The sequence below is a fragment of the Phaethon lepturus genome, unplaced genomic scaffold (assembly GCF_000687285.1).
Source record: "Phaethon lepturus isolate BGI_N335 unplaced genomic scaffold, ASM68728v1 scaffold3319, whole genome shotgun sequence".
NCBI classification, from domain to species: domain Eukaryota; kingdom Metazoa; phylum Chordata; class Aves; order Phaethontiformes; family Phaethontidae; genus Phaethon; species Phaethon lepturus.
Genome location: NW_010562606.1, coordinates 185,496 through 196,274, shown reverse-complemented (window position 1 = coordinate 196,274; position 10,779 = coordinate 185,496).

The following is a 10,779-nucleotide window of genomic DNA, read 5'->3' as shown; positions in this document are numbered from 1 at the left end:
TAACAGACCAGTTTGCAAGATTGTCTGAAAGCAAGAGTAAAGAGCACTTTCAGCAATTCTTCCTTTTGTTTTAACCATTCATTATTCTACTACTAGGACAAGTTTACCCCATTTTGAAATGGGCTGAGATGCCCAGGCTAAACATGCAGGGAAGTTATGCCTCCCTGCTAGCTTTTCCATCCTCTTCCACCCTCATGCTATAGCATCATAACTGCACTGATGCTGTGGGGGTTTCTGCAGCCAGTGGATTCCCCCAAAATCTTTTAAAATCTTTTTGTGATTCTTTACTGGGCTTTGGAAGAAATGCTACCCCCGAAAAAACTTTACTTCTGGCAGCTTTTTCTTTCTCTTGAATTTTCCCATCCTTTACCCTTCCCGAAGGAAGCATTAGCTAAGGAGATAAACCTCCACATACCCTGAAGGAATATCTACGTGATATCCTACGAGATCCCTCACAGAGTGGCCCAAATTGCTGTGCTGTAGATCAGTCATTTATTGGGCATAAATTACACTTGAGGATGGGTTTTATTGCCAAGGTTCTGATAAATTCTCTTTGGCTACTGAAGAGGTATAAAATGCTTTTGCTGTTTTCCTCTTATTAAAGAGTAATCTTACTTACAAAAGCAATGAAATTGGGGAAAATTGTATTTGGGGGAAGGTTTCGTATCCATGTTCTTTACTTTCTTGGCTGCCTCTGTCTAAAGATAAGTTTGCCTGCCATGTTGGCAGTTAAAAAGTCATTGCTAGTGAAGCAGATTGGAAGCATCTACATCATTCCCAAGACCTTATTCCTCATCTGCATCTGAGAGAAAAGTACCTCCTTGCAATCTGTCTGCAAAGTGCAGACAAGCAGCTATTGAGGTAACTTGCCGAATAGTCTTAAGCAAATTGGCAGTTTTCAAAGAACATCTGACATAATTATTTTTTATATCAGAAGCGTGGGGAAAATGCATTGAATATTCAAATGTGTGTGTTTCTTCTTTCAGCCCTCATCAGCCTTCTCTTCTGCACCTAGTCAAAGTAGGATGTTTTCACCAAAAATGCTGATGGTTACATTCATTCACTGTTAGCATAATAGGATGAAAGCCATGTGAATGGTGTCCTCCACTTCAGTTGCACTTTGTTTCCTCAAAGGGGGGAGGCAGACCCTACCTTGCCAATCATGCTGAAGGGCAAAATTTCACTGCTAATCTAGTATACCTCTGGGGAACACTCTCAAGCCAAGAGGCTTCTCTTAGCCTGCAAACATGTCCATAGCTCTGGATTGATAAGCTATTTCAATAATTTTCATAAGAATCCACTCTCCTCCATTTTTAATAATTTCACTGATGAAACGATTAGGATCCACTATTAGTTTGTGCTTTCATCAGTCTTTGACTAACGTTCGATTAAAATAAATTCAAATGAGAGTTTACATTTCCAATATGTCTTCAGAGAATAAACTGCACAAGAAACTCAATTTACCTGCTTAATCAGCCAATGCTAATACTAGGTAGTTATGCAGTATGAGATTTCTTCAAGAAGCCCAGCTCAACAGTTTTAAAGAAGCTAGAGGGAACGTATCTATCTATAAACCAAAAGCTAATATCTTGTTACCAAGTGCTTCTGCCTACTTTTTTCTTACTTTTGTAGATTTCACAGGGAAAACGCTAGCAACATACTCATAAACACTGCAAAGAAATCCCAGCACCTTATGTCTTAAAGGCAAAGTAAGCCTTTATGTAGATATGTACAATATGAGAAACAATAGTTGTGTCTTGCTTTCACAGTATAAGTGGGTGAAAGCTCTAGGGATCACTCTTTAGTAGATAATACATGACCTGTTTTGTCTACTTCATCTGAGTTTTAAAATATGTTCCTCAGAATATTTAGCTTTTGTGTTTTCACAATTTTCATGTACAAGAAGTATTTTTATTCCCCCTGCCAGTAGAGATGTGAGTGGTGTAGTCAAAGGTCCACATTTTTGTGTACGTGCCCTGTTTCCTCATTTCTTGCCACCAGTCTCCCCTTTGTGGATGCAAGCAATCACAAAATAAACCTGCATATTCAACTCTTGAGTTGCTTTCCATGAAAAGCAGAGCCACTGCTGCTCCTTTCCCATCCTACTCCTATATTTCTGTTCAAAATATAGAGCAGATGGGTTTAATTGTTTGAACTCCAACAATTCTGAACTTTTCTGGTCCACAGTCATTCTTGTGAGATAACTTCATCTTCCCAACAAACAGAGCAGAGGCATTGGACTCAGTTCAGCTGCTCTGAACTCCACTGCTCAGAAGTTGCCTTCTCCATATCCTCTTGGACAATACTTTTGCCCTGAATCGCTGTGCTTGATAGTTTCCTGTTCACCATGCTATGTCTGGTATGATAGGCACCCAGTAAAAAAGCTGTTCACCTCTTGAACAGAGTTTTTTACCTCTTCAGTGAAGCTTAGAAGGCTGTTCCGGGCACCCACACAGAACCACTGAATATAGCCTATGTAAACCTGTTGCCAGGCAGAAAAGAGCCTTAATATTGCTCATAATACACATCTATTCTAACTCAGTCACCATGGGGAGGGCCTGTTTTCTGTGTTAACTTACAACCCCAATGCAGATCCTAGCCAGGAAATCCTTTTCTGGACTTATTTACTCTTTGGCACAGCAATCTCAGTGATGTGGGGATGTAAACAAAAGTGGAATATGAATTTTGAGCCATTCAGTCAAGCTACTCCGCAGTAATGGGTCTGACAGTCTCAGCTCAAATTAACTTACTGAAGAGGTTTTTGGATTTTGCCATCTATAATTCTTCTATTTTTGCTTGAAGACTTAAGTATTTAAATTTTATTCTAAGTTTTTTTTTTCCTCAAGCATTGTCCAATAAAGGATGGTTATGGTAAAATAAATATTTTTCCACTATTCAGAGTAGTTTTGTAAGATTGTTCAATTATGGCTAACACTTCAGAAAAGCATTGGAGCCTCAGCTTTATGGGGAGATGTGCTTAAGCAAGATCAGAACCTTGAAAAATACCTATGCAAAATGATGGGCCATACTTGTGAGTCAGATTCTACCTTCAGCCCCACCATATTGTTCTTGTCCGTCATGTGGAAGTCTGGGAAGAATCAGTAGCTTGAAGGTCCTATCATCCTCCTGTCTGTGCTGACTTTTTCTTCCAGTACATTAACGCTACACCAGAACATTAAGCTTTCAGCTCTCCTCCAACTGCCAGGTTTTGCATGCAAGTAAGTAAATCAATCAGATTAAAATTACATGATATAAAAACTGATTTATGTATTCCAACATGGAAGCATGCCTGTGACTCCCATTTATATGCTTCAACCAAAGGCCGCTGAGGTCTCCTATTAATGTCAGTGGTATCTGGATCAAGCCTTCAGTCCGTATCTTGACCATCTATGGAATAAGTCCTGATACAGCATATTTTTAAGGATATGCTTACTTCCATCCCCACCTAACATATTAAAGCTTAATTAAATTAAGCATGTGATTAACTTGAGTAAGAGGTCGATGCCTGTGCTCAAAGTCAAGCATGAACTTTGCTGAACTGGGACTTAAATAGTAGTTTACATTAGAAGCTATCCCCACTCAGCATCTGAAAAACAGGGCTTCTGCTTCTGCAGACACACAGCCTGGGTAGATATCACTCTCGTAGAGATGTTTCAGACCAGACCTGTCTAACCAACCATTTTGAAGGCAAAAACCCACTCAGACTTGTTTGTGCCCAGTCATGTACGCAGGTCCTTCATTTTACAGTAAATTTGGTTACCCTGCCTGAGGGCATTCATAATGAAAAACAGTTACTTGGAAGGAAAAGCTGATAGAAACCATTGCAAAACCAGAAACAGTGACAACAGTGCCTCAGCTCACCGTAATTGCTTCTTTTTCAAAACCCAGGTAGTTTATGTTTTCTTCTGCTGTCCAGAGGTCCTCAAAAATTTACTTCGCCCCAGTAAGTACTATGCAAATTAGCATTTCCACTAATAAATTATGCATGAACATCTGAAATGCAAAACGTGTACATAAATTGCCATGTGTCAGCTGAGGCATAGGAGCTCTACGTACGGCCTGAGCACATGCGACGTAATGCAAATCAGCTCAGCCCTCTGGACTGTCAGCTCAGCCAGTGCTATGAGGGGCTGCCTTATTTGAATAAACTCACACCCGCCAGAGACCAGAGATACTAATAAATGAGATCCAGAAGTGAATCTCTCTGTGGCGGCCTAAGAAGTTACTTCCCCCAGTTATTGACTGTGGTCCTGTCTTGGAGGTTGCCCCTCGATCTTTTACGCACAGCTTGTGAAGAACTGTACTGCAGGATTTGTCTTTTTAATGGCAACGAGACTGCTGCTGCAAGAAAGGTGACACATCAGCTCATGTTTACAGGATTTTGGCCAAAATGTCTTCAGAAGGCTACTAAAACACCTCGGATTTCTCCTTGTAACTATTCAATCTTGAAAGCCCTTTATGGTGTGCAAAATGAAAAGTGATAGATATTGTTACTATTGTTAACCATTCTCTAAAAAATAGACCACATAAACAGTTGGGGGTTTTTTTCTTCCCTTGCAAGGGTTTAAAAGAACTGAGAGCATCTGCCAGATTAGGAAGGAGGTGTATTTTGGTGGTGTGGCTAGGATGAATTCAAATTGTAGATGAGCCAAGGTATGAATATTTCTGCAGCTGAAAACAGGAGCGAGTGGATTGGATGCGTATCATCTGCGTGTGGCAGAAAAATGATTGGTAAAATTCCTTTCTTCCTTAAATTACAATTCCATAAAGTTTAAAATGCTTTCAGCCCTTGCAGTACTGAGGCTGATCCTAATCGCTTCAGTAGTAGCACTCTGTCTTGTGACTTCTCTGGCCTCTAATACAATTCCTGATTAACTGCAAGAGAACAAACTCAAGGCCACTGCAGCTCCATTTTACTATTTCACTCAAAATATCCTGTATGTTTATTAAATTGCCAGCTATCCTCGCACAGGCAATACCAACCCGTGTAACTCTGAGCTAGCTATGCTTCCCATCTGTGGATCCCGCACCTCACCAAATAGTCCGCTAGTCACACAACTTCCAGTAAAAAAAAAAAAAAGGCAGTTTGATGTATTCCCAGTGAAGAACTGGGAATAAGTTACTCTTAACATTGGAGTATTACCGAAGGGACAATTGCTTCAGACACAGTCACTGAGATTGAACAGCTGGTGTCTTAAGTTTACCTGACTGAATTTGCTAAATTGGGAAATTGAAGTATTACTGCTGTCTCTTCTTCCAGCAGAACTAAACGATGGGCCATGCTGAGCAGCTGCAATCCCTACTATGCTTCACAAAATGAACATCTGTCACGGTCTGAGTTAGGCACCTACGGGAATCTCTACACGATCTTCTGCAGGAAGGCGTAGGCTTTCTCTGCCCACAGCCCAAGCAGGTGCAGGCTCCAGGCCGGAGAGAAGCCGAGCAGACGTGTTAGGGTGGCGATGAGCGTGAGTGAGCATTGCCAGCCTGCCAGCAGGACTACTAGATCAGGTGCGGCATTCTGCTGAGGAGGGCGACGCTCCTGGCTCCGAGTGGCTCATCTCTAGGAGACACAGCTCAGCAGAACCAGCGTGCAACACAGGTAGGATTTGTGGAAGAGATGGCCAAAATATATTGCCTGACCTAAGCATTTCACTTCCCGCACCCCAGCACGCTGTAGATGGTAAATCTGATTCCCAGGGGCTTAATTCCAGTTATTCACTCCACAGGGATGATAGCCACCTAACTCAGCATTGTGAATGGCAGCATTTCATTTTGCTTTTAGGTATGGCATTTTTAAGCGTTACAACATCCAAACCCCTTTTTGGATATGGCACTAGGTATCTATGTGTTATTTTGGATCTTCCCTGAGGACCAGAATTTGATTTATTTTTTTTTAAATCATATTTTATTAGGAAACATGTGCTTAGGGGTCTATTAAGCTCTCTACAGCTGACACTCAAGCCCGTCTGTGCAGCAATTTGTTACAATGCCACTAAACCTGGCACTTTAATTATGGGGTGCCGGTTCTTGCTTCTCTGTTGTGAAGTGAACATAGAGTCATCACTGGTTTCTATTTTTGCATGAAAATGATTCACAGTGTAGAATGTACTGTACTACAAAAGGGATGGAAGAAAATAGTTCCATGATACATGTTGGGAGACAGAAGCAATGGCTTGCTGCTGTGATTCACGCGTGTACTGCCCAGGCATTCCAAAAATGGCTTTCTTCACAATTAGACACAAAATCTGTAAACCATAAAAGGAAAACTATCGGTCTAACAGCGAGTGATTCCGGCTGCCTGCTTGAAATAAAGAAAGGTGATAATTCATGTCAAAACTTACTGGACATTTGGTGATTAACTTCATAACTGGGCAGCCCAAACCGGCAGTCCTTGCCCTTAAGCTGTAAAGACTTACTGTGCTTCAAAAATCAGTACAGTCCAATGAGAACCGATCGCTGATAGTTATTAATGGTTTGACTGTGGCATCGGTGCCCTGCGTGCAGCCACTTGTTGAGGACAGGGGCACATAAGGGATGGCTGAACTGCAGCCCTGCTCCCCTGGGGAGCTGAGGGGCTGCTGCCCACGTACTCCCCGCGGAACAGGCTTGGCAGAAAGCAGGCAGTGAGTAGGCTGAGCCCTGGCAGATTGCTCTTCCCCCAGCACAACTGAGAAGCGAAAACAACACTGCTGAGAGCATTCAGCTGGATGTCAGCTGAAATACGAACATGTGGGTGTTGCTTCCCTCAACACGTCTGCATTTTTGGGACCCCCTCAAGCTTGGCATAACCAGGTGCGTCTCAAGGGCAGCATGCTCCTTCCAAGGCTTTTTTTGAGGTCCAAGGATCTGTCATCTTTGACTAGGAGAAGTTTGCAGTAGCTGGAGATGGGGTGAACTCCAGCTATAGCTGATGACGCCCCCCTCATAATTTATATGCAGAATATTTATTAATGCGTGCCTCCCGAGAGCCTTTGACATATACTTAGGAATGACTCTGGGAAAATATATATGCAAATATAAGTATAGAAGCTCCTACTGGAAAAGACAATTTATTGCAGCTGTTAATTCACTTTTTTAAAACCAGATTCAGCAGCGATAATGCTTGTGTACGTTTTATCCTTTGCCTGTCAGGAATTCATGCCTAACTAACTCAGACATGGTCTTGGCTGTATTTCTTACAGTAGATAGATAGGCCCTTTTCTCTTTTGGGTCTGAATCTGTTTGCAGATCAACAACCTCAAGGTACCAGTGATTTCTAGATATCTGATGGAAGTGAGAAAAGGGTTTTTATCCTTGCAAAACAAATTATCCATGCTTTATCTGTCACATTTGTAGTTCTAGAAGGAATGGTTTCTTTAAGAAATAAAATAAACATCAGCACAGTTCCTCAGTGTTTATTTGAAAGTATAGCAAAGGATTGTACTGATACAAATTATCATGGGACAGACTTTCTCAGTTAAGTAAATGCTAATCTTTTATTTGAAAACCCTTTAGGATCTCGTTAACTGCTCCATGCCAGGTGGCCTATGGTGGTAGGAGAGCCATTCTGAGTGAACAGCAACTTCTTAAATGAGTTATAGTTACTGCTATTATACAATAACATGCAACAAATGATCTGTAACACCTTTTAAAATTGCACTTCCAGCCTTGGAATTTCAGCTTGAATCTGGTGTGCTTTATTGACAGACTAGATCTGCTTGACTGCTGATTTGGAGAACAGCTTTATACTTTCTGTTTATTTTGCTGTGTAATTGTTCTATGCCAGAAACCTTCTCATTTGACCTCGAGCTAACAACTAGTTACAACTGGCATCCGTGCTGAGGTTTTTGATCATATACCCTATGTAATCTCGTAAGCAACTGCTCCCCTTCAAAATCTTTTATCATAATAATAAAGACACAAACTGATGCACTAGTGCAGTGCCGCTATCTGTTGGGGCTAGCTTTTCAACTTAATAAATGCATATCAACATCCTGTGACTGGCTTAAAATACAGTTATGGTCAGGAAAAGGATTTTTTAAAAGCAATGTCTCTGTGTTCTATATTAATTCTGAATTATAAACATAGCAGAATATACACAAGTCCTACTTTCCGGATGTTTTTTTTTTTTTTATCCTGGTATTAACTGTCAGGAGAAAGCTCTATGCTATTAACAGTCTCATGCCTAGTGCTAAATGTCACCTTCTCCACATATAAGAAAATCTTTTTGTCACTTCCACATTTTATGTTTCCTATGTTCATTTCATTGAAAAGGAACAAACAGTCTCTTAGCAGTCATGATCCAGCGGGTCTGTGACTGTCACGACTGAGGACTGTTAGCTGTCACTCAAGGAAGTCACAGCACTTTTTGGTTTAGCTCGGCGAGAAGGGTCACAGGCCTCCAAAAACAATTTGGTTATGCTTCTTCCCCTTCCCTACTGCCGATGGGGGAAAGCCTGACCAAGCCTCTGAAGCTGCCTTGTAGCTTCAGGACAGCCCTGCAGCTGCTGAGGGCCAGCACCACCACTGCCCCAGGGGCGCAGGCTGCCTCCATCCAGCAGGCCACGGGCTCGGCCTCCCGCCTTCGGCAGCCTCCTGCCTTCTCCCTAGAGCAGGTACAGCCGTCATACTTGTCAGGCGTCTGTCTCGAGCACTTTCGTCCACTTCTGCAAAGCTCTGAAGTTGTTTTACCGCCCGAGAGGTCCGCTGGCTTGCCGTGGGCTGCGTCCGTGGCTGTCTTCCCTCGGTAGCTTTACCGCTTGCTCCCCGAAGCGCACCAGACCCTGTGTGTAGCTGGAAACCTTTGTACACTCCCTCATTCCAAAAGCAGAAAGTATTTTCTCTCCCCTGGCCTTGCCTGACCAATTGGTCTTCGATGAAGGACAAAACAGAAATAATTGAAGAACCGTGCCCACGTGGCGCAGGCACATCCAGCCAAATGGATTTGTTCATATCTCCCTCTGACCGGGATATTCACATCTGCCAGATGCATACAGGAATGGCTCTGCAGGCATAGGAGAACCATGGCAGGCCTTGTCTCTTCTCTGGGAGGCTGCTGCAAGCCTCTCTCGGTCGCTGGCTGTTGGGAGTGGTAGTAAGGCGCTTGTACCTTCGTTCTTTTTTCTCTTTTGAAGCAGGCGTAATAGCTTTGATTAACCACCAGCAGTTGAATCCTTGTCCTGGAATAATAACCCGCCAACGAAGCAGCTGTAGAAGGAGAACGGCAGTATTTGTAACGGCAGGGTGTGGCATACGCTGGCTAGCTTTGCAGGCTGATACATACTCTACCTACTACCACAGCCATTTGAGGTCAAATCGCTTCAAGAGCCAAGAGAAATCTATTAATATCATTCTGAGTACTGTGGCTAAGATCCAGGTAAGGAGAGCCTCAGGAAGGTATCTTTAGAGAAGCAAAATTGTTTATTTACCATCTATGTTACCAAAACTGATCATCTTCTTGTATGGGTAGTCCTCAAATGGTCACTGAGCGAGTGTCAGCGTGGTTTATCCGCTGTGCGAGTAACGATAACCGTGTACGTGAGACCCGCCAAAACCCTGGTCTGTTTTGGAGAGCTGACTTTTCAGAATGCTTTTCATTCATAAACCTGCTTTCCTTTGTCATCTGCCACCGACGTCATGATTTTCCCATATTGCTTGTTCTTTTTTCCTCTTCTCTGTCTTGTCCATAGTATTGTACTTAGCTTACTACTCGTTTTTATTTCAAACATACCAAGTTTGATCTATCTGATCTTTTATTCTAAATGACTGGCATGAGAGAAATTATGACACAAAAGCTAGGGAAAATGCTGCTAAGTTTAAGAAAGAAATCCAGTGAGCTCCCTTCTTTTGTAATTATTTATCGTATTTTATATTTACTATTTGTCATAAGGTTGGTCTTTAGGATATGGGAGTCTAAACTTCCCATCCTAGATAACAGGAGTATTTGATGGCACATTCAGATATTCAAGCTGATGAAGGCTAACTCTTTGTTAGACTGCAAAGGAAAGACATAATACAGGGGTTTTTTTACTGTGCATCTCGGGACATTTTAAATTTAAATGGGGCTTATGTCGTTCATGAATTGGCCTTAAATCATCTACATGCTGTCACTAAGCATTTTCTTAACACAGCTGTTCTTTCCTTTAGTTAATTACTTATCAAATGTCAAAATGTGATGGCTGAGTGAAATGTCCTGTTATCTGAACGAACCCTAACTTCACAATTGTTTTCTGTAGACAAACAAAATGAAGTGCTACATGAAAAATCATGAGATGTTCTGACTGCACAAAAGCTGCATTTTTATGGCTGACTAACCCTGACAATCAAAAATCAGGGAGAGGAGCGGGGAGAATTAATAAATATACACTACCCTACCTAATGGTGATGAGCAGGCTTAGGCTGGACTACAGCTGTTAAAGACCAAGTTAGGTTGTTTTTTTTTTTTTTCTGGAGACAAATAGGAAAGCCCTTTATGGAAGATTGTAACTCAAAATTGGCTAGTGGAAGTTGTTGGGGTTTTTTTGAGTTGAGTGTTCCAAAATCCACTTGGTTTGTACAGCAAAATGTATGTTTTCATTCAAAAGTCAGGATTCATAACCTGAAACTACTGGAGAAGCAGGCACAGCTATTATAACTGATCAATGTTACCTACATCTGCTATGGCTATAAAATTGTTATTTAGTTTTGGTTAGGAACAGGATTGAGGGCTGAATAATCTGTTCGAAAATGTAGGCTTCAGCTCATTTCCCAGTAAAAAATAACATGACTATTAGAAAGAAACATATAAATACAGAGAAA